The sequence below is a fragment of the Lissotriton helveticus genome, chromosome 4_1 (assembly GCF_964261635.1).
Source record: "Lissotriton helveticus chromosome 4_1, aLisHel1.1, whole genome shotgun sequence".
Lineage (NCBI taxonomy): Eukaryota > Metazoa > Chordata > Amphibia > Caudata > Salamandridae > Lissotriton > Lissotriton helveticus.
In genome coordinates this window covers 1672635164-1672662573 of record NC_136063.1, presented here as the reverse complement: position 1 = coordinate 1672662573, position 27410 = coordinate 1672635164, and the positions used below count along the sequence as shown (strand labels likewise).

At 35.9% G+C, this 27410-nt stretch overlaps 13 non-coding genes across 13 annotated transcripts; 5 read left to right on the top strand and 8 right to left on the bottom strand.

Moving 5' to 3' along the window:
* Positions 1-712: 712 nt before the first annotated feature.
* Positions 713-784, top strand: TRNAQ-CUG (transfer RNA glutamine (anticodon CUG)). Its single transcript has one exon. It is a non-coding gene; the product is annotated as a tRNA-Gln (tRNA).
* Positions 785-9526: 8742 nt separating this feature from the next.
* Positions 9527-9598, bottom strand: TRNAQ-UUG (transfer RNA glutamine (anticodon UUG)). The gene has a single exon. It is a non-coding gene; the product is annotated as a tRNA-Gln (tRNA).
* A 2448-nt stretch (positions 9599-12046) lies between these two features.
* TRNAQ-UUG (transfer RNA glutamine (anticodon UUG)) lies at positions 12047-12118 on the bottom strand. Its single transcript has one exon. It is a non-coding gene; the product is annotated as a tRNA-Gln (tRNA).
* Positions 12119-14566: 2448 nt separating this feature from the next.
* TRNAQ-UUG (transfer RNA glutamine (anticodon UUG)) lies at positions 14567-14638 on the bottom strand. Its single transcript has one exon. It is a non-coding gene; the product is annotated as a tRNA-Gln (tRNA).
* Positions 14639-17086: 2448 nt separating this feature from the next.
* TRNAQ-UUG (transfer RNA glutamine (anticodon UUG)) lies at positions 17087-17158 on the bottom strand. The gene has a single exon. It is a non-coding gene; the product is annotated as a tRNA-Gln (tRNA).
* Positions 17159-18708: 1550 nt separating this feature from the next.
* On the top strand, positions 18709-18780 carry TRNAQ-CUG (transfer RNA glutamine (anticodon CUG)). The gene has a single exon. It is a non-coding gene; the product is annotated as a tRNA-Gln (tRNA).
* Positions 18781-19606: 826 nt separating this feature from the next.
* Positions 19607-19678, bottom strand: TRNAQ-UUG (transfer RNA glutamine (anticodon UUG)). The gene has a single exon. It is a non-coding gene; the product is annotated as a tRNA-Gln (tRNA).
* A 1550-nt stretch (positions 19679-21228) lies between these two features.
* TRNAQ-CUG (transfer RNA glutamine (anticodon CUG)) lies at positions 21229-21300 on the top strand. Its single transcript has one exon. It is a non-coding gene; the product is annotated as a tRNA-Gln (tRNA).
* Positions 21301-22126: 826 nt separating this feature from the next.
* On the bottom strand, positions 22127-22198 carry TRNAQ-UUG (transfer RNA glutamine (anticodon UUG)). Its single transcript has one exon. It is a non-coding gene; the product is annotated as a tRNA-Gln (tRNA).
* A 1550-nt stretch (positions 22199-23748) lies between these two features.
* Positions 23749-23820, top strand: TRNAQ-CUG (transfer RNA glutamine (anticodon CUG)). The gene has a single exon. It is a non-coding gene; the product is annotated as a tRNA-Gln (tRNA).
* An 826-nt stretch (positions 23821-24646) lies between these two features.
* TRNAQ-UUG (transfer RNA glutamine (anticodon UUG)) lies at positions 24647-24718 on the bottom strand. Its single transcript has one exon. It is a non-coding gene; the product is annotated as a tRNA-Gln (tRNA).
* A 1550-nt stretch (positions 24719-26268) lies between these two features.
* On the top strand, positions 26269-26340 carry TRNAQ-CUG (transfer RNA glutamine (anticodon CUG)). Its single transcript has one exon. It is a non-coding gene; the product is annotated as a tRNA-Gln (tRNA).
* An 826-nt stretch (positions 26341-27166) lies between these two features.
* On the bottom strand, positions 27167-27238 carry TRNAQ-UUG (transfer RNA glutamine (anticodon UUG)). The gene has a single exon. It is a non-coding gene; the product is annotated as a tRNA-Gln (tRNA).
* Positions 27239-27410: the final 172 nt, after the last annotated feature.

The window sequence follows — 27410 nt, the reverse complement described above, 5'->3', positions numbered from 1 at the left end:
ATTTGTACTATCTGAATGATACCGTCATTGTGGTTCTCTAGGTTTGATTTAAGAACACTTCTCATTCAAAATGTGCTAAATTCGCCTTATCAATAGCGCAGAAAGCTTCAAAAAGGGATGCTGGGAATCAGCCCTCTGAAATGTTTTTCAGAAAAACAGGATAGGATTTCTTAATGTCACACTATTTCGTGTAGGAATGTGATGTAAAAGTATTATAACGTTTGTATATCTGTAACTTGTTCAAGCTGATGGACTTTTTTGAAAGGAATCAATATTTGTCTCTTTCAACCTACTGGTGTTGGATTTGAGCTATCAATAAACAAAGATGACAGAAATGGAAAAGGTCAAGAGTAATAAAATAGTACCCCCAAGATTTGGACTGGTACCTTTGCATGCAAAGTCCAAAGTGCCAATCATTGCTCTTTGGCGCAGCCCATGTGAGAGACAAAGAAATGGGTGTATTAGTTTGGAAATGTAAAATGTTTTAATATGATACAGTCAAAGATGATCATTATGATATAAGTTGCCTATCCTGATAAACGTTTGCATATTTAACACTGTTATGGAGAATGTATCTGAACAGAATCAAATCACATTATAGCTCTTTACACTATGAGCATTCAACAGAGATATCCTTTCATCAATGTAAGAAATGCCCCCGCACTAATGCGCTCTCTTTTGTCTCAATGGAAAAATGACTCATGTATGGGAGGGTTCCATGGTGTAATGGTTAGCACTCTGGACTCTGAATCCAGCGATCCGAGTTCAAATCTCGGTGGGACCTACTTGAATTATGAAATTTACTATTTCACCCATTTCTTAGAATTTGGTCTTGGAAAAACATAACGTCAATGTTTTATACTGATACTTATCAACGTATAAGTATGCATCTATGTATACATTGCTATATCCGTCTAGATAGCGATAAGACTATATAAAGAAATCAATTATTCATAAACATATGTATTGAAGCTGAAAACTAAAAACTGTTGTTTCCCATCCACAATTTAAACGTTAGGTTCATTTCCTCTCTCATCTATATGACCAGTAATGAGATAGTTAATTTTTGCTGATTTCTTATATGACAACATGCTTGACTTACACAGTGCATTTAATTGTGAATTTCTTTGAAAGAGAAATTCAGATTATTACCTTTGACACGTCTTTCGAAAGATTTTACTTCATGGTTATGGATTTACTTTAGAAAATCAGAGTGTAAATATATGTGTGTCTGAATTTCATGATTGTTATTCAAAACGTCATATCTTCTGTCCTTATAATACACAATTTGATTCCTCAAGTTTTTTTTTAATGAAGGATGTCCAATTAAAAAGTTCCATCTTCCCCTTATCAATAACAGTAAGATTTAAGAAAGTAATATCTTGCATCAGCCCCCTGTGATGAGTTTGAGAAAACAGAGTCAGCTCGCAAAATGTCTCATTATTTTGAGCCATTTAATTTCCATGTTTTCTAAAAGTTCTATCATTTGCTCACATCGAATAGACTTTCAGAATACAATCAATAAATTAATGTTTCACTCTACCCGTGTTAGATTTGTGATATTTATGAATACACTTGACAGAAAAAGATTTGATCAACAGTCATGAAAGTGGTCCCACCGAGATTTGAACTCGGATCCTTGGATTCAAATCCAAAGTGCTAACCATTACACCATGGAACCTCCCATGTGACAAGGGAGCAAATTGCTGCAGCAATGTGAACATTTCAAAGTTTTTAATGTTCTACAGTCAAAGACCAACAGAATGTTATTACTTTTTGTTGTAATTTATTCCCCTATTGGTACGTCCCACCACCCCTTCCCTGTTGACCCTGTTGGTATGGCCGGCCCTGGAGCTTGCCATGGAATGTTGTGAAGCTCTCCAGTGAGGAGAGTGGATGATTAATAAACGGACCTGTTAATCTGCTTGGGTCTCTGGAACCTTCTTCTTTCTAACACTGGCGACTGACCTGCGCAGGGGGCAGGAATTGATCATCTCCCCTTTGAGTGCTCTCTCCATACAGTATGGTTACAGAGGAAGCGAAGAATTCAATGTAGTATTATATAGTGGACAGCATTGGAAACGTCTGCACATGGATTTTGGGATGTAAGCTGTGCTCAAAAGCGGTGTTCTTATGTCCTGCTTCCGCTGTTACCACATCTTTTGGAGGTGAGATCAGGCATCCGGTGCGACCCTGAGCGTTTGCAATTTAGCCATTGTATATGGGCTGTGTTTGGTGAGAGCATCAGGCGATGTTCGACTGTCTGAGCAAATTGGTAGAAGGAAAATAACCTACCGTGCCCGAGGAGAAGCTGTGCCCGTTTGAAGTTGAGCTGATCACCTGTGGGGTCGCCTGTCGGAGTCCTGGAGGTGTCGTCCGATCTGCAATCCTGAGTGAAGAGCGGCCGAGGTGTGTGTGGAGCTGCGATTGCCACTCGTTTCCCGATCTGCAGTCCTGAGGGAAGAGCGACCGAGGTGCGTGTGAGCTGTGAAGGGCCACTCGTTTTGTCACAGTCTCACGCTGTGTCATTATCCAGGAGTTCCCCAAGATTTAAGTATCTGCTTCCCAGAGCCATCGGTGTGGAAGTGCTGTGGAGCTGAGAAGTTCTGTCAGCGCCCGGACTTCCTGGTAACTGATAGCGGGGAAGTTCCCGGCGCGCCAGCAGCAAAGCGCCGGTCTTTCTTCTGAGGAACTTAACTGTTTGTTACCTCAGCTGCTGCCTGCTTCCTGCTCCAACCTTGTGGGTTCCTTCCATTCAAAAGACAGCAGTGCCATCTACTGTACCCGGTTGTGTATCGATTTATTTTTCTTAAGGTCCTCATATTCTAACATGTTCGTTTATCCTTATTATAGTTGAAGCATATTTTTATTCAGACATCGTTCCGTGGACATTGCATAGTGTAGTTACCCTGCTTTTATATATACAATTAGCACATGTACATCTTTCTCCAAAGTAGTTTTCCTACTTTTATATACAATTAAGCATATTGTACAGCTTTTCTCAGGGTGTCAACTGCATAGAATTTAATATGGCAGCAGCAAGCATGAATCAACCCCCGTCTTTTCTTAATGATTTAGGTGAGCCGGAAATAAGCTGGAAAGAGTGGGTGAAACTTTTTGAGTCTTACTTAATAGCTGTAGGTGGAGAAAAATACAAGCCTGAAAGGAAAAAAGATATTTTATTACACAATTTGGGTAGGCATGGGCGCAAGGTGTATGAGTCTTTACCGAGGCTAGAACAGGAAGGACAGGAGGAAACAGGGGTGGATGAGTTTGAGCAAACTATGGTGAAACTAGAGGAACATTTTGGAGATAAAGTAAATGTGGTGTTGGAACGCCATAAGTTTTTCAAAAGGATTCAGGGGAAGCAAGAGTCTGTACAGAATTACATTGCTGCCTTGTGGGGTTTAACGCAGTTATGTGAGTTTGGCAGTTTGACAGAGTCCCTCATTAGAGACCAACTCGTAAGATGTACTAATATCCCCCGCATCCAGGAAAAGTTATTAGCGAAGAACCCTGGGTTAAAAGAAGCCATTGAAGTAGCTAAATCTGTTGAACACACTGCCAGATGTATTAAGGAGATGAAAATAAATGTGGAGGAGGTAGCTTCTATAAAAGATGAAGAAGAGGCCAGCGAAATATGTAAGATAAGATCTAAGGATAATCTCAGCTTCAGAGGAGAAATGAAAGAGAAGGGACCTAAATGCTACAGGTGTGTAAGTAATAATCATTTTGCTACTTTTTATCAATGCCCAGCTAGGTATGTCACATGCAAAAAATGTAATAGGAGAGGGCATTTTGCAAGAGTATGTAGGGATGGTGAACAATATTCTAGAAGTGAGAGCAAGAGTACAGAGAAAAATACTGCCAGGGAAGTTAAGTGCATAGGACAAAGAGTAGAGAAAATTATTTTACAGGTAAAAGATATAGAAGGAACTGTAAATGCTATCTATCCAAAATGTGATGTTTTCCTTGATGGCCAATGTGTAGAAATGTATGCAGATTCCTGCTCACCTTATACGTTACTTAACAGAGATGATTTTGTCTGCATGGAAAATTGCAATGTCAAACAATTAAAAATGCCTGATATTTCTCCCACAGGATATAACAAGGGGAAAATACCTTTAGTGGGCATGAAAAATGTTCAACTACGTTTTAAAGACAGAGAAACTTTTGGTCCAGTGTACGTAGTAGAATTAGGATCCAATTTACTGGGTTGGGTTCACCAAAAGGAGCTGGGGATCATCCTAGATCCTAATAGTGCAGAACAGGTGTTACTAACTGACAAGTATCAGGGAGGTGGAAACATTTGTGAGGAATTTGGGCAATTATTTAGAGATGGGCTTGGGTGCTTGCACATGTTCCAGCATAGAATTAAATTGAAGCATAATGCGAAACCAGTTGTACATAAACTTCGCCCGGTACCCCTCAAGTTGAAGGCTCCTCTAGAAGAGGAATTGCGTAAACTGTGTGAGTTAGAGATAATACAACCAGTATCCTGCACAGAGTGGTTGGCTCCTATTGTCATCGCGGCCAAAGCCAATGGAGAAGGTATTCGTCTCTGTGTGGATTTGCGCAGCCTAAATGACAGTATATGGGTGGAAAGACATCCTTTGCCCATAATCAATGAAATGCTGAGTACCATGGGTCCAGCTAAGTATTTCAGCGTGATCGACCTGTCCATGGCATACCACCAAATAGAACTCCATCCAGAATCCAGGCCCCTCACGGCGTTCATTACACATATAGGGGCGTTTATGTTCAAATGGATGCCATTCGGCCTGGCGTCTGCAGCAGCTATTTTTCAAAAGGCTATGCAGAAAATACTAGAAGGAGTGGGGAACACCATGTGTTTCCAGGATGACATCTTAGTTTACGGCCAGACTGAGGAAGAACATGATGGAGTCGTGAGACAGGTGTTCAGCAGACTTATGGAGGCAGGCCTGACTCTAAAAAAGGAAAAATGTAAAATAAAAGTGAAGGAGGTGGAGTATTTAGGCCACAAGATTACAGAAGAAGGGTTCAGGCCGAAAAGCAGTTTGATCCGCGCGGTGAAGGAAGCACCCAGCCCCAAAAACAAGGAAGAACTGAAATCCTTCTTAGGGCTTTTAGAATATATGTCAAAGTATGTGGACAATTTTTCGGCAAAATGTGAGCCTATGAGGGAGTTGATGAAGAAGGACAGGGATTTCCTATGGAACAAGGAGCATGATGCTGTGGTAAAGTCCTTGAAAGAGGATTTATTAACCTCTTCAGCATTAGGAACTTTTGATGCCTCAAAGAAGACCATTCTAGCAACCGATGCTTCAAACAAAGGCCTAGGAGCAACCCTAATACAAAAGGATGGTAAAGAGGAGAAAGTCATCGCGTTTGCTTCCAGGAGTCTCACCAACCCAGAAAAGAACTACTCCGTAATTGAAAGGGAGGCCTTAGCCTGTTTCTGGGCTGTAAGACATTTCAAATTTTTCTTGTGGGGTTTAAGGTTCACGATCCGGACAGATCATAAACCCCTCACTTTCATATTTTCTGTGAAAGGACTAGAGAATTGTACTCCTCGCATCAGCAGATGGATTTTGGGCCTGGAACACTACAATTTCAATGTGGAGTATGTGCCAGGGAAAGAGAATATAATTGCTGATTTCCTTTCAAGATCTCCATTACCGGAAGTGGGAGAGAAAGAAGAATCTCTTGACAGTCCGGTACTTATGATGGAGACGCCTGCCATCACAGAAGAAGAGTGGGAAACGGAGACTAAAGAAGACAAGGAAACAAATGCCCTGAAGGAATACATGGAGAAAGGATGGCCGAGCAAGGAAGAGTGAACTTGAACCTATCGTAGAGGAGTATTGGGAAGTGAGGAATGAACTAAGCCTCATCAATGGAAGAATCTATCGCAACCAGAGAGTGGTTCCACCCAAGGGCCTCAGAAAGAAGATTATCGAATTGGCGCATGAAGGCCATCTAGGGCGTAGCCTTACTAAAGCTAGAGTCAGGTCCAGCTACTGGTTTCCCAGGATGGATGCCACTACCAAACTAGCTGTTAAGGATTGTGGGGCATGTGCAAAAAGCGACAAAACTAAGACAATTCAAAAAGCTCCATTATCACCAGTAGAAGTACCAAGTAAACCATGGAGCAAGCTGGCTATGGACATTATCGGCCCCATGTTCGAATTAGGAGAAAAGAGGACATTTATGCTGGTTTTAATTGATTACACGGCCCATTGGATTAAGCAAAAGTTTGTCCACTCTGTCACCACGAAGACAGTGATTGAGTTCTTAAATGGAGTATTTGTTGAGGAAGGCATACCAGCGTCGTTGGTCACAGATAATGGAGTTCAGTTTTGCTCTGACGAAATGCGTACATTTCTCAAAGGTTTGAACATTAAACATGAAACCACCGCTCTATACTGCCCTAAGGCCAATGGGCTGGTGGAGCGAGCAAACAGAATCATCAAGGAACACATCCAATTAGCTACAACCAATGGGCATGATGTCAAAGAGTCTATTAGGAAGTGTCTGTGGGCCTACCACACCTCTCCCAATAATGTCACAGGCATCTCACCCTTTGTGGCTCTACGGGGTCGTGAACCAAGCACCAAGTTTAATCCCAGTTGGATGAGTGGGGGAGAGCCCAGAGTAGTGGATCAGGAAGCTAGGGCAGAGAAGGTTCGACTCCACCAAGACAAGTACAAGCTGTGGTATGATACTAAGCATGGGGTGAAGGATCCCAAGTGGGAAGTAGGTGACAGGGTACAAGTCAGGAAGAATACCAAAGTGGGAGTCACCCAAAGTAAATACTACATGCCATGCAAAATTGCCAAGGTTCTCAAGAACGTGGTTCAACTTGAGAATGGTCAATGGTGGAGTTTTGACAAGATTTGTAAATGTGTATAATTGTTATCATTTCTCTTTTGTTCCTTCTATATTCACATGATATGCTACCCACTTCAGTGAGCCCAGTTATTCGGGGTCACCCTATGGAAGGGAGATGTGTTGTAATTTATTCCCCTATTGGTACGTCCCACCACCCCTTCCCTGTTGACCCTGTTGGTATGGCCGGCCCTGGAGCTTGCCATGGAATGTTGTGAAGCTCTCCAGTGAGGAGAGTGGATGATTAATAAACGGACCTGTTAATCTGCTTGGGTCTCTGGAACCTTCTTCTTTCTAACACTTTTCTATTCTGTTCAACTTTTGCATATTGAACTATGTTAGGGAAGGATTTTGCCCAGAGGACTCAAGTAACGCTATCACTCTGTTGAACAGTACTTTTTATGTGAGATACGATTTTGCAATAAAAGATAAGATTCCCCCGTGAATGCAATCTCTTCTCTCAAAATGAAAAGCTCAACCTGGTACAGGTGGGTTGATGGTATCATGCTTAGCACTCTAGACTCTGAAAACCGGGATCTGAGTACAAATCACAGTGGGAATTATCTAAACTTTACGATTTTCTTTTCCATTCAGTTCTTAGAAATATTAATTGGAAAAACATCTCATTTACTTATAAACTTGTACATATCCACTTTACACGTATGTATCTCCCTATATCTTGCTATATGTCTCTGTATATTTATAGGACAACATAAACACATACATTATAAAAATGCATATAATTAGTAGAGGTGAAAATAATGAAAAGTTGTTGCCTCTCCACATTTGAAACATGAGCTTCTTCTCCTTACTCTTCTATATGTCATGAAATTGAGATAGTCACTTTTTACTCAATTTTGATCTAACAATATAGTTGATTTATACAAAGCATATCATATGATTTGTGAATAATCTTAAAAGAGAAAATTAGATCAGTACCTGTGAGGCCTCCAAGCAAAAGCTTATGTTTCACGATTGCAGATCGACTGTTGAAAATCAGCATGAAAAACGTTTTATTTCACAATTTCCATACTAATATACAAAAAACATTTGTACTATCTGAATGATACCGTCATTGTGGTTCTCTAGGTTTGATTTAAGAACACTTCTCTTTTAAAATGGGCTATATTCGCCTTATCAATAGCGCAGAAAGCTTCAAAAAGGGATGCTGGGAATCAGCCCTCTGAAATGTTTTTCAGAAAAACAGGATAGGATTTCTTAATGTCACACTATTTCGTGTAGGAATGTGATGTAAAAGTATTATAACGTTTGTATATCTGTAACTTGTTCAAGCTGATGGACTTTTTTGAAGGAATCAATATTTGTCTCTTTCAACCTACTGGTGTTGGATTTGAGCTATCAATAACAAAGATGACAGAAATGGAAAAGGTCAAGAGTAATAAAATAGTACCCCCAAGATTTGGACTGGTACCTTTGCATGCAAAGTCCAAAGTGCCAATCATTGCTCTTTGGTGCAGCCCATGTGAGAGACAAAGAAATGGGTGTATTAGTTTGGAAATGTAAAATGTTTTAATATGATACAGTCAAAGATGATCATTATGATATAACTTGCCTATCTTGATAAACGTGTGCATATTTAACACTGTTATGGAGAATGTATCTGAACAGAATCAAATCACATTATAGCTCTTTACACTATGAGCATTCAACAGAGATATCCTTTCATCAATGTAAGAAATGCCCCCGCTCTAATGCGCTCTCTTTTGTCTCAATGGAAAAATGACTCATGTATGGGAGTGTTCCATGGTCTAATGGTTAGCATCCTGGACTCTGAATCCAGCGATCCGAGTTCAAATCTCGGTGGGACCTACTTGAATTATGAGATTTACTATTTCACCCATTTCTTAGAATTTGGTCTTGGAAAAACATAACGTCAATGTTTTATACTGATATTTATCAACGTATAAGTATGCATCTATGTATACATAGCTATATCCGTCTAGATAGCGATAAGACTATATAAAGAAATCAATTATTCATAAACATATGTATTGAAGCTGAAAACTAAAAACTCTTGTTTCCCATCCACAATTTAAACGTTAGGTTCATTTCCTCTCTCATCTATATGACCAGTAATGAGATAGTTCATTTTTGCTGATTTCTTATATGACAACATGCTTGACTTACACAGTGCATTTAATTGTGAATTTCTTTGAAAGAGAAATTCAGATTATTACCTTTGACACGTCTTTCGAAAGATTTTACTTTATGGTTATGGATTTACTTTAGAAAATCAGAGTGTAAATATATGTGTGTCTGAATTTCATGATTGTTATTCAAAACGTCATATCTTCTGTCCCCATAATACACAATTTGATTCCTCAAGTTTTGTTTTAATGAAGGATTTCCAATTAAAAAGTTCCATCTTCCCCTTATCAATAACAGTAAGATTTAAGAAAGTAATATCTTGCATCATCCCCCTGTGATGAATTTGAGAAAACAGAGTCAGCTCGCAAAATGTCTCATTATTTTGAGCCATTTAATTTCCATGTTTTCTAAAAGTTCTATCATTTGCTCACTTCGAATAGACTTTCAGAATACAATCAATAAATTAATGTTTCACTCTACCCGTGTTAGATTTGTGATATTTATGAATACACTTGACAGAAAAAGATTTGATCAACAGTCATGAAAGTGGTCCCACCGAGATTTGAACTCGGATCCTTGGATTCAAAGTCCAAAGTGCTAACCATTACACCATGGAACCTCCCATGTGACAAGGGAGCAAATTGCTGCAGCAATGTGAACATTTCAAAGTTTTTAATGTTCTACAGTCAAAAACCAACAGAATGTTATTACTTTTCTATTCTGTTCAACTTTTGCATATTGAACTATGTTAGGGAAGGATGTTGCCCAGAGGACTCAAGTAACGCTATCACTCTGTTGAACAGTACTTTTTATGTGAGATACGATTTTGCAATAAAAGATAAGATTCCCCCGTGAATGCAATCTCTTCTCTCAAAATGAAAAGCTCAACCTGGTACAGGTGGGTTGATGGTATCATGCTTAGCACTCTAGACTCTGAAAACCGGGATCTGAGTACAAATCACAGTGGGACTTATCTAAACTTTACGATTTTCTTTTCCATTCAGTTCTTAGAATTATTAATTGGAAAAACATCTCATTTACTTATAAACTTGTACATATCCACTTTACACGTATGTATCTCCCTATATCTTGCTATATGTCTCTGTATATTTATAGGACAACATAAACACATACATTATAAAAATGCATATCATTAGTAGAGGTGAAAATAATGAAAAGTTGTTGCCTCTCCACATTTGAAACATGAGCTTCTTCTCCTTACTCTTCTATATGTCATGAAATTGAGATAGTCACTTTTTACTCAATTTTGATCTAACAATATAGTTGATTTATACAAAGCATATCATATGATTTGTGAATAATCTTAAAAGAGAAAATTAGATCAGTACCTGTGAGGCCTCCAAGCAAAAGCTTATGTTTCACGATTGCAGATCGACTGTTGAAAATCAGCATGAAAAACATTTTATTTCACAATTTCCATACTAATATACAAAAAACATTTGTACTATCTGAATGATACCGTCATTGTGGTTCTCTAGGTTTGATTTAAGAACACTTCTCTTTCAAAAAGTGCTAAATTCGCCTTATCAATAGCGCAGAAAGCTTCAAAAAGGGATGCTGGGAATCAGGCCTCTGAAATGCATTTCAGAAAAACAGGATAGGATTTCTTAATGCCACACTATTTTGTGTAGGAATGTGATGTAAACGTATTATAATGTTTGTATTTCTGTAACTTGTTCAAGCTGATGGACGTTTTGAAAGGAATCAATAATTGTCTCTTTCAACCTACTGGTGTTGGATTTGAGCTATCAATAAACAAAGATGACAGAAATGGAAAAGGTCAAGAGTAATAAAATAGTACCCCCAAGATTTGGACTGGTACCTTTGCATGCAAAGTCCAAAGTGCCAATCATTGCTCTTTGGCGCAGCCCATGTGAGAGACAAAGAAATGGGTGTATTAGTTTGGAAATGTAAAATGTTTTAATATGATACAGTCAAAGATGATCATTATGATATAACTTGCCTATCTTGATAAACGTGTGCATATTTAACACTGTTATGGAGAATGTATCTGAACAGAATCAAATCACATTATAGCTCTTTACACTATGAGCATTCAACAGAGATATCCTTTCATCAATGTAAGAAATGCCCCCGCACTAATGCGTTTTCTTTTGTCTCAATGGAAAAATGACTCATGTATGGGAGGGTTCCATGGTCTAATGGTTAGCATCCTGGACTCTGAATCCAGCGATCCGAGTTCAAATCTCGGTGGGACCTACTTGAATTATGAGATTTACTATTTCACCCATTTCTTAGAATTTGGTCTTGGAAAAACATAACGTCAATGTTTTATACTGATATTTATCAACGTATAAGTATGCATCTATGTATACATAGCTATATCCGTCTAGATAGCGATAAGACTATATAAAGAAATCAATTATTCATAAACATATGTATTGAAGCTGAAAACTAAAAACTCCTGTTTCCCATCCACAATTTAAACGTTAGGTTCATTTCCTCTCTCATCTATATGACCAGTAATGAGATAGTTAATTTTTGCTGATTTCCTATATGCTAACATGCTTGACTTACTCAATGCATTTAATTGTGTATTTCTTTGAAAGAGAAATTCAGATTATTACCTTTGACACGTCTTTCGAAAGATTTTACTTTATGGTTATGGATTTACTTTAGAAAATCAGAGTGTAAATATATGTGTGTCTGAATTTCACGATTGTTATTCAAAACGTCATATCTTCTGTCCCCATAATACACAATTTGATTCCTCAAGTTTTGTTTTAATGAAGGATTTCCAATTAAAAAGTTCCATCTTCCCCTTATCAATAACAGTAAGATTTAAGAAAGTAATATCTTGCATCAGCCCCCTGTGATGATTTTGAGAAAACAGAGTCAGCTCGCAAAATGTATCATTATTTTGAGCCATTTAATTTCCATGTTTTCTAAAAGTTCTATCATTTGCTCACTTCGAATAGACTTTCAGAATACAATCAATAAATTAATGTTTCACTCTATCCGTGTTAGATTTGTGATATTTATGAATACACTTGACAGAAAAAGATTTGATCAACAGTCATGAAAGTGGTCCCACCGAGATTTGAACTCGGATCCTTGGATTCAAAGTCCAAAGTGCTAACCATTACACCATGGAACCTCCCATGTAACAAGGGAGCAAATTGCTGCAGCAATGTGAACATTTCAAAGTTTTTAATGTTCTACAGTCAAAGACCAACAGAATGTTATTACTTTTCTATTCTGTTCAACTTTTGCATATTGAACTATGTTAGGGAAGGATGTTGCCCAGAGGACTCAAGTAACGCTATCACCTTGTTGAACAGTACTTTTTATGTGAGATACGATTTTGCAATAAAAGATAAGATTCCCCCGTGAATGCAATCTCTTCTCTCAAAATGAAAAGCTCAACCTGGTACAGGTGGGTTGATGGTATCATGCTTAGCACTCTAGACTCTGAAAACCGGGATCTGAGTACAAATCACAGTGGGACTTATCTAAACTTTACGATTTTCTTTTCCATTCAGTTCTTAGAATTATTAATTGGAAAAACATCTCATTTACTTATAAACTTGTACATATCCACTTTACACGTATGTATCTCCCTATATCTTGCTATATGTCTCTGTATATTTATAGGACAACATAAACACATACATTATAAAAATGCATATAATTAGTGGAGGTGAAAATAATGAAAAGTTGTTGCCTCTCCACATTTGAAACATGAGCTTCTTCTCCTTACTCTTCTATATGTCATGAAATTGAGATACTCACTTTTTACTCAATTTTAATCTAACAATATAGATGATTTATACAAAGCATATCATATGATTTGTGAATAATCTTAAAAGAGAAAATTAGATCAGTACCTGTGAGGCCTCCAAGCAAAAGCTTATGTTTCACGATTGCAGATCGACTGTTGAAAATCAGCATGAAAAACGTTTTATTTCACAATTTCCATACTAATATACAAAAAACATTTGTACTATCTGAATGATACCGTCATTGTGGTTCTCTAGGTTTGATTTAAGAACACTTCTCTTTCAAAATGTGCTAAATTCGCCTTATCAATAGCGCAGAAAGCTTCAAAAAGGGATGCTGGGAATCAGGCCTCTGAAATGCATTTCAGAAAAACAGGATAGGATTTCTTAATGCCACACTATTTTGTGTAGGAATGTGATGTAAACGTATTATAATGTTTGTATTTCTGTAACTTGTTCAAGCTGATGGACGTTTTGAAAGGAATCAATAATTGTCTCTTTCAAACTACTGGTGTTGGATTTGAGCTATCAATAAACAAAGATGACAGAAATGGAAAAGGTCAAGAGTAATAAAATAGTACCCCCAAGATTTGGACTGGTACCTTTGCATGCAAAGTCCAAAATGCCAATCATTGCTCTTTGGCGCAGCCCATGTGAGAGACAAAGAAATGGGTGTATTAGTTTGGAAATGTAAAATGTTTTATTATGATACAGTCAAAGATGATCATTATGATATAACTTGCCTATCTTGATAAACGTGTGCATATTTAACACTGTTATGGAGAATGTATCTGAACAGAATCAAATCACATTATAGCTCTTTACACTATGAGCATTCAACAGAGATATCCTTTCATCAATGTAAGAAATGCCCCCGCACTAATGCGCTCTCTTTTGTCTCAATGGAAAAATGACTCATGTATGGGAGGGTTCCATGGTCTAATGGTTAGCATCCTGGACTCTGAATCCAGCGATCCGAGTTCAAATCTCGGTGGGACCTACTTGAATTATGAGATTTACTATTTCACCCATTTCTTAGAATTTGGACTTGGAAAAACATAACGTCAATGTTTTATACTGATATTTATCAACGTATAAGTATGCATCTATGTATACATAGCTATATCCGTCTAGATAGCGATAAGACTATATAAAGAAATCAATTATTCATAAACATATGTATTGAAGCTGAAAACTAAAAACTGTTGTTTCCCATCCACAATTTAAACGTTAGGTTCATTTCCTCTCTCATCTATATGACCAGTAATGAGATAGTTAATTTTTGCTGATTTCTTATATGACAACATGCTTGACTTACACAGTGCATTTAATTGTGAATTTCTTTGAAAGAGAAATTCAGATTATTACCTTTGACACGTCTTTCGAAAGATTTTACTTTATGGTTATGGATTTACTTTAGAAAATCAGAGTGTAAATATATGTGTGTCTGAATTTCATGATTGTTATTCAAAACGTCATATCTTCTGTCCCCATAATACACAATTTGATTCCTCAAGTTTTGTTTTAATGAAGGATTTCCAATTAAAAAGTTCATTCTTCCCCTTATCAATAACAGTAAGATTTAAGAAAGTAATATCTTGCATCAGCCCCCTGTGATGAGTTTGAGAAAACAGAGTCAGCTCGCAAAATGTCTCATTATTTTGAGCCATTTAATTTCCATGTTTTCTAAAAGTTCTATCATTTGCTCACTTCGAATAGACTTTCAGAATACAATCAATAAATTAATGTTTCACTCTATCCGTGTTAGATTTGTGATATTTATGAATACACTTGACAGAAAAAGATTTGATCAACAGTTATGAAAGTGGTCCCTCCGAGATTTGAACTCGGATCCTTGGATTCAAAGTCCAAAGTGCTAACCATTACACCATGGAACCTCCCATGTAACAAGGGAGCAAATTGCTGCAGCAATGTGAACATTTCAAAGTTTTTAATGTTCTACAGTCAAAGACCAACAGAATGTTATTACTTTTCTATTCTGTTCAACTTTTGCATATTGAACTATGTTAGGGAAGGATGTTGCCCAGAGGACTCAAGTAACGCTATCACCTTGTTGAACAGTACTTTTTATGTGAGATACGATTTTGCAATAAAAGATAAGATTCCCCCGTGAATGCAATCTCTTCTCTCAAAATGAAAAGCTCAACCTGGTACAGGTGGGTTGATGGTATCATGCTTAGCACTCTAGACTCTGAAAACCGGGATCTGAGTACAAATCACAGGGGGACTTATCTAAACTTTATGATTTTCTTTTCCATTCAGTTCTTAGAATTATTAATTGGAAAAACATCTCATTTACTTATAAACTTGTACATATCCACTTTACACGTATGTATCTCCCTATATCTTGCTATATGTCTCTGTATATTAATAGGACAACATAAACACATACATTATAAAAATGCATATAATTAGTGGAGGTGAAAATAATGAAAAGTTGTTGCCTCTCCACATTTGAAACATGAGCTTCTTCTCCTTACTCTTCTATATGTCATGAAATTGAGATACTCACTTTTTACTCAATTTTGATCTAACAATATAGTTGATTTATACAAAGCATATCATATGATTTGTGAATAATCTTAAAAGAGAAAATTAGATCAGTACCTGTGAGGCCTCCAAGCAAAAGCTTATGTTTCACGATAGCAGATTGACTGTTGAAAATCAGCATGAAAAACGTTTTATTTCACAATTTCCATACTAATATACAAAAAACATTTGTACTATCTGAATGATACCGTAATTGTGGTTCTCTAGGTTTGATTTAAGAACACTTCTCTTTCAAAATGTGCTAAATTCGCCTTATCAATAGCGCAGAAAGCTTCAAAAAGGGATGCTGGGAATCAGGCCTCTGAAATGCATTTCAGAAAAACAGGATAGGATTTCTTAATGCCACACTATTTTGTGTAGGAATGTGATGTAAACGTATTATAATGTTTGTATTTCTGTAACTTGTTCAAGCTGATGGACGTTTTGAAAGGAATCAATAATTGTCTCTTTCAACCTACTGGTGTTGGATTTGAGCTATCAATAAACAAAGATGACAGAAATGGAAAAGGTCAAGAGTAATAAAATAGTACCCCCAAGATTTGGACTGGTACCTTTGCATGCAAAGTCCAAAGTGCCAATCATTGCTCTTTTGCGCAGCCCATGTGAGAGACAAAGAAATGGGTGTATTAGTTTGGAAATGTAAAATGTTTTAATATGATACAGTCAAAGATGATCATTATGATATAACATCCCTATCTTGATAAACGTGTGCATATTTAACACTGTTATGGAGAATGTATCTGAACAGAATCAAATCACATTATAGCTCTTTACACTATGAGCATTCAACAGAGATATCCTTTCATCAATGTAAGAAATGCCCCCGCACTAATGCGCTCTCCTTTGTCTCAATGGAAAAATGACTCATGTATGGGAGGGTTCCATGGTCTAATGGTTAGCATCCTGGACTCTGAATCCAGCGATCCGAGTTCAAATCTCGGTGGGACCTACTTGAATTATGAGATTTACTATTTCACCCATTTCTTAGAATTTGGACTTGGAAAAACATAACGTCAATGTTTTATACTGATATTTATCAACGTATAAGTATGCATCTATGTATACATAGCTATATCCGTCTAGATAGCGATAAGACTATATAAAGAAATCAATTATTCATAAACATATGTATTGAAGCTGAAAACTAAAAACTGTTGTTTCCCATCCACAATTTAAACGTTAGGTTCATTTCCTCTCTCATCTATATGACCAGTAATGAGATAGTTAATTTTTGCTGATTTCTTATATGACAACATGCTTGACTTACACAGTGCATTTAATTGTGAATTTCTTTGAAAGAAAAATTCAGATTATTACCTTTGACACATCTTTCGAAAGATTTTACTTTATGGTTATGGATTTACTTTAGAAAATCAGAGTGTAAATATATGTGTGTCTGAATTTCATGATTGTTATTCAAAACGTCATATCTTCTGTCCCCATAATACACAATTTGATTCCTCAAGTTTTGTTTTAATGAAGGATTTCCAATTAAAAAGTTCATTCTTCCCCTTATCAATAACAGTAAGATTTAAGAAAGTAATATCTTGCATCAGCCCCCTGTGATGAGTTTGAGAAAACAGAGTCAGCTCGCAAAATGTCTCATTATTTTGAGCCATTTAATTTCCATGTTTTCTAAAAGTTCTATCATTTGCTCACTTCGAATAGACTTTCAGAATACAATCAATAAATTAATGTTTCACTCTACCCGTGTTAGATTTGTGATATTTATGAATACACTTGACAGAAAAAGATTTGATCAACAGTCATGAAAGTGGTCCCACCAAGATTTGAACTCGGATCCTTGGATTCAAAGTCCAAAGTGCTAACCATTACACCATGGAACCTCCCATGTAACAAGGGAGCAAATTGCTGCAGCAATGTGAACATTTCAAAGTTTTTAATGTTCTACAGTCAAAGACCAACAGAATGTTATTACTTTTCTATTCTGTTCAACTTTTGCATTTTGAACTATGTTAGGGAAGGATGTTGCCCAGAGGACTCAAGTAACGCTATCACCTTGTTGAACAGTACTTTTTATGTGAGATACGATTTTGCAATAAAAGGTAAGATTCCCCCGTGAATGCAATCTCTTCTCTTCAAATGAAAAGCTCAACCTGGTACAGGTGGGTTGATGGTATCATGCTTAGCACTCTAGACTCTGAAAACCGGGATCTGAGTACAAATCACAGTGGGACTTATCTAAACTTTACGATTTTCTTTTCCATTCAGTTCTTAGAATTATTAATTGGAAAAACATCTCATTTACTTATAAACTTGTACATATCCACTTTACACGTATGTATCTCCCTATATCTTGCTATATGTCTCTGTATATTTATAGGACAACATAAACACATACATTATAAAAATGCATATAATTAGTAGAGGTGAAAATAATGAAAAGTTGTTGCCTCTCCACATTTGAAACATGAGCTTCTTCTCCTTACTCTTCTATATGTCATGAAATTGAGATACTCACTTTTTACTCAATTTTGATCTAACAATATAGTTGATTTATACAAAGCATATCATATGATTTGTGAATAATCTTAAAAGAGAAAATTAGATCAGTACCTGTGAGGCCTCCAAGCAAAAGCTTATGTTTCACGATTGCAGATCGACTGTTGAAAATCAGCATGAAAAACGTTTTATTTCACAATTTCCATACTAATATACAAAAAACATTTGTACTATCTGAATGATACCGTCATTGTGGTTCTCTAGGTTTGATTTAAGAACACTTCTCTTTCAAAATGTGCTAAATTCGCCTTATCAATAGCGCAGAAAGCTTCAAAAAGGGATGCTGGGAATCAGGCCTCTGAAATGCATTTCAGAAAAACAGGATAGGATTTCTTAATGCCACACTATTTTGTGTAGGAATGTGATGTAAACGTATTATAATGTTTGTATTTCTGTAACTTGTTCAAGCTGATGGACGTTTTGAAAGGAATCAATAATTGTCTCTTTCAACCTACTGGTGTTGGATTTGAGCTATCAATAAACAAAGATGACAGAAATGGAAAAGGTCAAGAGTAATAAAATAGTACCCCCAAGATTTGGACTGGTACCTTTGCATGCAAAGTTTAACGTGCCAATCATTGCTCTTTGGCGCAGCCCATGTGAGAGACAAAGAAATGGGTGTATTAGTTTGGAAATGTAAAATGTTTTAATATGTTACAGTCAAAGATGATGATTATGATATAACTTGCCTATCCTGATAAACGTTTGCATACTTAACACTGTTATGGAGAATGTATCTGAACAGAATCAAATCACATTATAGCTCTTTACACTATGAGCATTCAACAGAGATATCGTTTCATCAATGTAAGAAATGCCCCCGCACTAATGCGCTCTCTTTTGTCTCAATGGAAAAATGACTCATGTATGGGAGGGTTCCATGGTGTAATGGTTAGCACTCTCGACTCTGAATCCAGCGATCCGAGTTCAAATCTCGGTGGGACCTGCTTGAATTATGAGATTTACTATTTCACCCATTTCTTAGAATTTGGTCTTGGAAAAACATAACGTCAATGTTTTATACTGATACTTATCAACGTATAAGTATGCATCTATGTATACATAGCTATATCCGTCTAGATAGCGATAAGACTATATAAAGAAATCAATTATTCATAAACATATGTATTGAAGCTGAAAACTAAAAACTGTTGTTTCCCATCCACAATTTAAACGTTAGGTTCATTTCCTCTCTCATCTATATGACCAGTAATGAGATAGTTAATTTTTGCTGATTTCTTATATGACAACATGCTTGACTTACACAGTGCATTTAATTGTGAATTTCTTTGAAAGAGAAATTCAGATTATTACCTTTGACACGTCTTTCGAAAGATTTTACCTTATGGTTATGGATTTACTTTAGAAAATCAGAGTGTAAATATATGTGTGTCTGAATTTCACGATTGTTATTCAAAACGTCATATCTTCTGTCCCCATAATACACAATTTGATTCCTCAAGTTTTGTTTTAATGAAGGATTTCCAATTAAAAAGTTCCATCTTCCCCTTATCAATAACAGTAATATTTAAGAAAGTAATATCTTGCATCAGCCCCCTGTGATGAGTTTGAGAAAACAGAGTCAGCTCGCAAAATGTCTCATTATTTTGAGCCATTTAATTTCCATGTTTTCTAAAAGTTCTATCATTTGCTCACATCGAATAGACTTTCAGAATACAATCAATAAATTAATGTTTCACTCTACCCGTGTTAGATTTGTGATATTTATGAATACACTTGACAGAAAAAGATTTGATCAACAGTCATGAAAGTGGTCCCACCGAGATTTGAACTCGGATCCTTGGATTCAAAGTCCAAAGTGCTAACCATTACACCATGGAACCTCTCATGTGACAAGGGAGCAAATTGCTGCAGCAATGTGAACATTTCAAAGTTTTTAATGTTCTACAGTCAAAGACCAACAGAATGTTATTACTTTTCTATTCTGTTCAACTTTTGCATATTGAACTATGTTAGGGAAGGATGTTGCCCAGAGGACTCAAGTAACGCTATCACTCTGTTGAACAGTACTTTTTATGTGAGATTAGATTTTGCAATAAAATATAAGATTCCCCCGTGAATGCAATCTCTTCTCTCAAAATGAAAAGCTCAACCTGGTACAGGTGGTTTGATGGTATCATGCTTAGCACTCTAGACTCTGAAAACCGGGATCTGAGTACAAATCACAGTGGGACTTATCTAAACTTTACGATTTTCTTTTCCATTCAGTTCTTAGAATTATTAATTGGAAAAACATCTCATTTACTTATAAACTTGTACATATCCACTTTACACGTATGTATCTCCCTATATCTTGCTATATGTCTCTGTATATTTATAGGACAACATAAACACATACATTATAAAAATGCATATAATTAGTAGAGGTGAAAATAATGAAAAGTTGTTGCCTCTCCACATTTGAAACATGAGCTTCTTCTCCTTACTCTTCTATATGTCATGAAATTGAGATACTCACTTTTTACTCAATTTTGATCTAACAATATAGTTGATTTATACAAAGCATATCATATGATTTGTGAATAATCTTAAAAGAGAAAATTAGATCAGTACCTGTGAGGCCTCCAAGCAAAAGCTTATGTTTCACGATTGCAGATCGACTGTTGAAAATCAGCATGAAAAACGTTTTATTTCACAATTTCCATACTAATATACAAAAAACATTTGTACTATCTGAATGATACCGTCATTGTGGTTCTCTAGGTTTGATTTAAGAACACTTCTCTTTCAAAATGTGCTAAATTCGCCTTATCAATAGCGCAGAAAGCTTCAAAAAGGGATGCTGGGAATCAGGCCTCTGAAATGCATTTCAGAAAAACAGGATAGGATTTCTTAATGCCACACTATTTTGTGTAGGAATGTGATGTAAACGTATTATAATGTTTGTATTTCTGTAACTTGTTCAAGCTGATGGACGTTTTGAAAGGAATCAATAATTGTCTCCTTCAACCTACTGGTGTTGGATTTGAGCTATCAATAAACAAAGATGACAGAAATGGAAAAGGTCAAGAGTAATAAAATAGTACCCCCAAGATTTGGACTGGTACCTTTGCATGCAAAGTCCAAAGTGCCAATCATTGCTCTTTGGCGCAGCCCATGTGAGAGACAAAGAAATGGGTGTATTAGTTTGGAAATGTAAAATGTATTAATATGATACAGTCAAAGATGATCATTATGATATAACATGCCTATCTTGATAAACGTGTGCATATTTAACACTGTTATGGAGAATGTATCTGAACAGAATCAAATCACATTATAGCTCTTTACACTATGAGCATTCAACAGAGATATCCTTTCATCAATGTAAGAAATGCCCCCGCACTAATGCGCTCTCCTTTGTCTCAATGGAAAAATGACTCATGTATGGGAGGGTTCCATGGTGTATTGGTTAGCACTCTGGACTCTGAGTCCAGCGATCCGAGTTCAAATCTCGGTGGGACCTGCTTGAATTATGAGATTTACTATTTCACCCATTTCTTAGAATTTGGTCTTGGAAAAACATAACGTCAATGTTTTATACTGATACTTATCAATGTATAAGTATGCATCTATGTATACATAGCTATATCCGTCTAGATAGCGATAAGACTATATAAAGAAATCAATTATTCATAAACATATGTATTGAAGCTGAAAACTAAAAACTGTTGTTTCCCATCCACAATTTAAACGTTAGGTTCATTTCCTCTCTCATCTATATGACCAGTAATGAGATAGTTAATTTTTGCTGATTTCTTATATGACAACATGCTTGACTTACACAGTGCATTTAATTGTGAATTTCTTTGAAAGAGAAATTCAGATTATTACCTTAGACATGTCTTTCGAAAGATTTTACCTTATGGTTATGGATTTACTTTAGAAAATCAGAGTGTAAATATATGTGTGTCTGAATTTCACGATTGTTATTCAAAACGTCATATCTTCTGTCCCCATAATACACAATTTGATTCCTCAAGTTTTGTTTTAATGAAGGATTTCCAATTAAAAAGTTCCATCTTCCCCTTATCAATAACAGTAATATTTAAGAAAGTAATATCTTGCATCAGCCCCCTGTGATGAGTTTGAGAAAACAGAGTCAGCTCGCAAAATGTCTCATTATTTTGGGCCATTTAATTTCCATGTTTTCTAAAAGTTCTATCATTTGCTCACATCGAATAGACTTTCAGAATACAATCAATAAATTAATGTTTCACTCTACCCGTGTTAGATTTGTGATATTTATGAATACACTTGACAGAAAAAGATGTGATCAACAGTCATGAAAGTGGTCCCACCGAGATTTGAACTCGGATCCTTGGATTCAAAGTCCAAAGTGCTAACCATTACACCATGGAACCTCCCATGTGACAAGGGAGCAAATTGCTGCAGCAATGTGAACATTTCAAAGTTTTTAATGTTCTACAGTCAAAGACCAACAGAATGTTATTACTTTTCTATTCTGTTCAACTTTTGCATATTGAACTATGTTAGGGAAGGATGTTGCCCAGAGGACTCAAGTAACGCTATCACTCTGTTGAACAGTACTTTTTATGTGAGATTAGATTTTGCAATAAAATATAAGATTCCCCCGTGAATGCAATCTCTTCTCTCAAAATGAAAAGCTCAACCTGGTACAGGTGGTTTGATGGTATCATGCTTAGCACTCTAGACTCTGAAAACCGGGATCTGAGTACAAATCACAGTGGGACTTATCTAAACTTTACGATTTTCTTTTCCATTCAGTTCTTAGAATTATTAATTGGAAAAACATCTCATTTACTTATAAACTTGTACATATCCACTTTACACGTATGTATCTCCCTATATCTTGCTATATGTCTCTGTATATTTATAGGACAACATAAACACATACATTATAAAAATGCATATAATTAGTAGAGGTGAAAATAATGAAAAGTTGTTGCCTCTCCACATTTGAAACATGAGCTTCTTCTCCTTACTCTTCTATATGTCATGAAATTGAGATACTCACTTTTTACTCAATTTTGATCTAACAATATAGTTGATTTATACAAAGCATATCATATGATTTGTGAATAATCTTAAAAGAGAAAATTAGATCAGTACCTGTAAGGCCTCCAAGCAAAAGCTTATGTTTCACGATTGCAGATCGACTGTTGAAAATCAGCATGAAAAACGTTTTATTTCACAATTTCCATACTAATATACAAAAAACATTTGTACTATCTGAATGATACCGTCATTGTGGTTCTCTAGGTTTGATTTAAGAACACTTCTCTTTCAAAATGTGCTAAATTCGCCTTATCAATAGCGCAGAAAGCTTCAAAAAGGGATGCTGGGAATCAGGCCTCTGAAATGCATTTCAGAAAAACAGGATAGGATTTCTTAATGCCACACTATTTTGTGTAGGAATGTGATGTAAACGTATTATAATGTTTGTATTTCTGTAACTTGTTCAAGCTGATGGACGTTTTGAAAGGAATCAATAATTGTCTCTTTCAACCTACTGGTGTTGGATTTGAGCTATCAATAAACAAAGATGACAGAAATGGAAAAGGTCAAGAGTAATAAAATAGTACCCCCAAGATTTGGACTGGTACCTTTGCATGCAAAGTTTAACGTGCCAATCATTGCTCTTTGGCGCAGCCCATGTGAGAGACAAAGAAATGGGTGTATTAGTTTGGAAATGTAAAATGTATTAATATGATACAGTCAAAGATGATCATTATGATATAACATGCCTATCTTGATAAACGTGTGCATATTTAACACTGTTATGGAGAATGTATCTGAACAGAATCAAATCACATTATAGCTCTTTACACTATGAGCATTCAACAGAGATATCCTTTCATCAATGTAAGAAATGCCCCCGCACTAATGCGCTCTCCTTTGTCTCAATGGAAAAATGACTCATGTATGGGAGGGTTCCATGGTGTATTGGTTAGCACTCTGGACTCTGAGTCCAGCGATCCGAGTTCAAATCTCGGTGGGACCTGCTTGAATTATGAGATTTACTATTTCACCCATTTCTTAGAATTTGGTCTTGGAAAAACATAACGTCAATGTTTTATACTGATACTTATCAATGTATAAGTATGCATCTATGTATACATAGCTATATCCGTCTAGATAGCGATAAGACTATATAAAGAAATCAATTATTCATAAACATATGTATTGAAGCTGAAAACTAAAAACTGTTGTTTCCCATCCACAATTTAAACGTTAGGTTCATTTCCTCTCTCATCTATATGACCAGTAATGAGATAGTTAATTTTTGCTGATTTCTTATATGACAACATGCTTGACTTACACAGTGCATTTAATTGTGAATTTCTTTGAAAGAGAAATTCAGATTATTACCTTAGACATGTCTTTCGAAAGATTTTACCTTATGGTTATGGATTTACTTTAGAAAATCAGAGTGTAAATATATGTGTGTCTGAATTTCACGATTGTTATTCAAAACGTCATATCTTCTGTCCCCATAATACACAATTTGATTCCTCAAGTTTTGTTTTAATGAAGGATTTCCAATTAAAAAGTTCCATCTTCCCCTTATCAATAACAGTAATATTTAAGAAAGTAATATCTTGCATCAGCCCCCTGTGATGAGTTTGAGAAAACAGAGTCAGCTCGCAAAATGTCTCATTATTTTGGGCCATTTAATTTCCATGTTTTCTAAAAGTTCTATCATTTGCTCACATCGAATAGACTTTCAGAATACAATCAATAAATTAATGTTTCACTCTACCCGTGTTAGATTTGTGATATTTATGAATACACTTGACAGAAAAAGATGTGATCAACAGTCATGAAAGTGGTCCCACCGAGATTTGAACTCGGATCCTTGGATTCAAAGTCCAAAGTGCTAACCATTACACCATGGAACCTCCCATGTGACAAGGGAGCAAATTGCTGCAGCAATGTGAACATTTCAAAGTTTTTAATGTTCTACAGTCAAAGACCAACAGAATGTTATTACTTTTCTATTCTGTTCAACTTTTGCATATTGAACTATGTTAGGGAAGGATGTTGCCCAGAGGACTCAAGTAACGCTATCACTCTGTTGAACAGTACTTTTTATGTGAGATTAGATTTTGCAATAAAATATAAGATTCCCCCGTGAATGCAATCTCTTCTCTCAAAATGAAAAGCTCAACCTGGTACAGGTGGTTTGATGGTATCATGCTTAGCACTCTAGACTCTGAAAACCGGGATCTGAGTACAAATCACAGTGGGACTTATCTAAACTTTACGATTTTCTTTTCCATTCAGTTCTTAGAATTATTAATTGGAAAAACATCTCATTTACTTATAAACTTGTACATATCCACTTTACACGTATGTATCTCCCTATATCTTGCTATATGTCTCTGTATATTTATAGGACAACATAAACACATACATTATAAAAATGCATATAATTAGTAGAGGTGAAAATAATGAAAAGTTGTTGCCTCTCCACATTTGAAACATGAGCTTCTTCTCCTTACTCTTCTATATGTCATGAAATTGAGATACTCACTTTTTACTCAATTTTGATCTAACAATATAGTTGATTTATACAAAGCATATCATATGATTTGTGAATAATCTTAAAAGAGAAAATTAGATCAGTACCTGTAAGGCCTCCAAGCAAAAGCTTATGTTTCACGATTGCAGATCGACTGTTGAAAATCAGCATGAAAAACGTTTTATTTCACAATTTCCATACTAATATACAAAAAACATTTGTACTATCTGAATGATACCGTCATTGTGGTTCTCTAGGTTTGATTTAAGAACACTTCTCTTTCAAAATGTGCTAAATTCGCCTTATCAATAGCGCAGAAAGCTTCAAAAAGGGATGCTGGGAATCAGGCCTCTGAAATGCATTTCAGAAAAACAGGATAGGATTTCTTAATGCCACACTATTTTGTGTAGGAATGTGATGTAAACGTATTATAATGTTTGTATTTCTGTAACTTGTTCAAGCTGATGGACGTTTTGAAAGGAATCAATAATTGTCTCTTTCAACCTACTGGTGTTGGATTTGAGCTATCAATAAACAAAGATGACAGAAATGGAAAAGGTCAAGAGTAATAAAATAGTACCCCCAAGATTTGGACTGGTACCTTTGCATGCAAAGTTTAACGTGCCAATCATTGCTCTTTGGCGCAGCCCATGTGAGAGACAAAGAAATGGGTGTATTAGTTTGGAAATGTAAAATGTTTTAATATGTTACAGTCAAAGATGATGATTATGATATAACTTGCCTATCCTGATAAACGTTTGCATACTTAACACTGTTATGGAGAATGTATCTGAACAGAATCAAATCACATTATAGCTCTTTACACTATGAGCATTCAACAGAGATATCGTTTCATCAATGTAAGAAATGCCCCCGCACTAATGCGCTCTCTTTTGTCTCAATGGAAAAATGACTCATGTATGGGAGGGTTCCATGGTGTAATGGTTAGCACTCTGGACTCTGAATCCAGCGATCCGAGTTCAAATCTCGGTGGGACCTGCTTGAATTATGAGATTTACTATTTCACCCATTTCTTAGAATTTGGTCTTGGAAAAACATAACGTCAATGTTTTATACTGATACTTATCAACGTATAAGTATGCATCTATGTATACATAGCTATATCCGTCTAGATAGCGATAAGACTATATAAAGAAATCAATTATTCATAAACATATGTATTGAAGCTGAAAACTAAAAACTGTTGTTTCCCATCCACAATTTAAACGTTAGGTTCATTTCCTCTCTCATCTATATGACCAGTAATGAGATAGTTAATTTTTGCTGATTTCTTATATGACAACATGCTTGACTTACACAGTGCATTTAATTGTGAATTTCTTTGAAAGAGAAATTCAGATTATTACCTTTGACACGTCTTTCGAAAGATTTTACCTTATGGTTATGGATTTACTTTAGAAAATCAGAGTGTAAATATATGTGTGTCTGAATTTCACGATTGTTATTCAAAACGTCATATCTTCTGTCCCCATAATACACAATTTGATTCCTCAAGTTTTGTTTTAATGAAGGATTTCCAATTAAAAAGTTTTATCTTCCCCTTATCAATAACAGTAATATTTAAGAAAGTAATATCTTGCATCAGCCCCCTGTGATGAGTTTGAGAAAACAGAGTCAGCTCGCAAAATGTCTCATTATTTTGAGCCATTTAATTTCCATGTTTTCTAAAAGTTCTATCATTTGCTCACATCGAATAGACTTTCAGAATACAATCAATAAATTAATGTTTCACTCTACCCGTGTTAGATTTGTGATATTTATGAATACACTTGACAGAAAAAGATTTGATCAACAGTCATGAAAGTGGTCCCACCGAGATTTGAACTCGGATCCTTGGATTCAAAGTCCAAAGTGCTAACCATTACACCATGGAACCTCCCATGTGACAAGGGAGCAAATTGCTGCAGCAATGTGAACATTTCAAAGTTTTTAATGTTCTACAGTCAAAGACCAACAGAATGTTATTACTTTTCTATTCTGTTCAACTTTTGCATATTGAACTATGTTAGGGAAGGATGTTGCCCAGAGGACTCAAGTAACGCTATCAC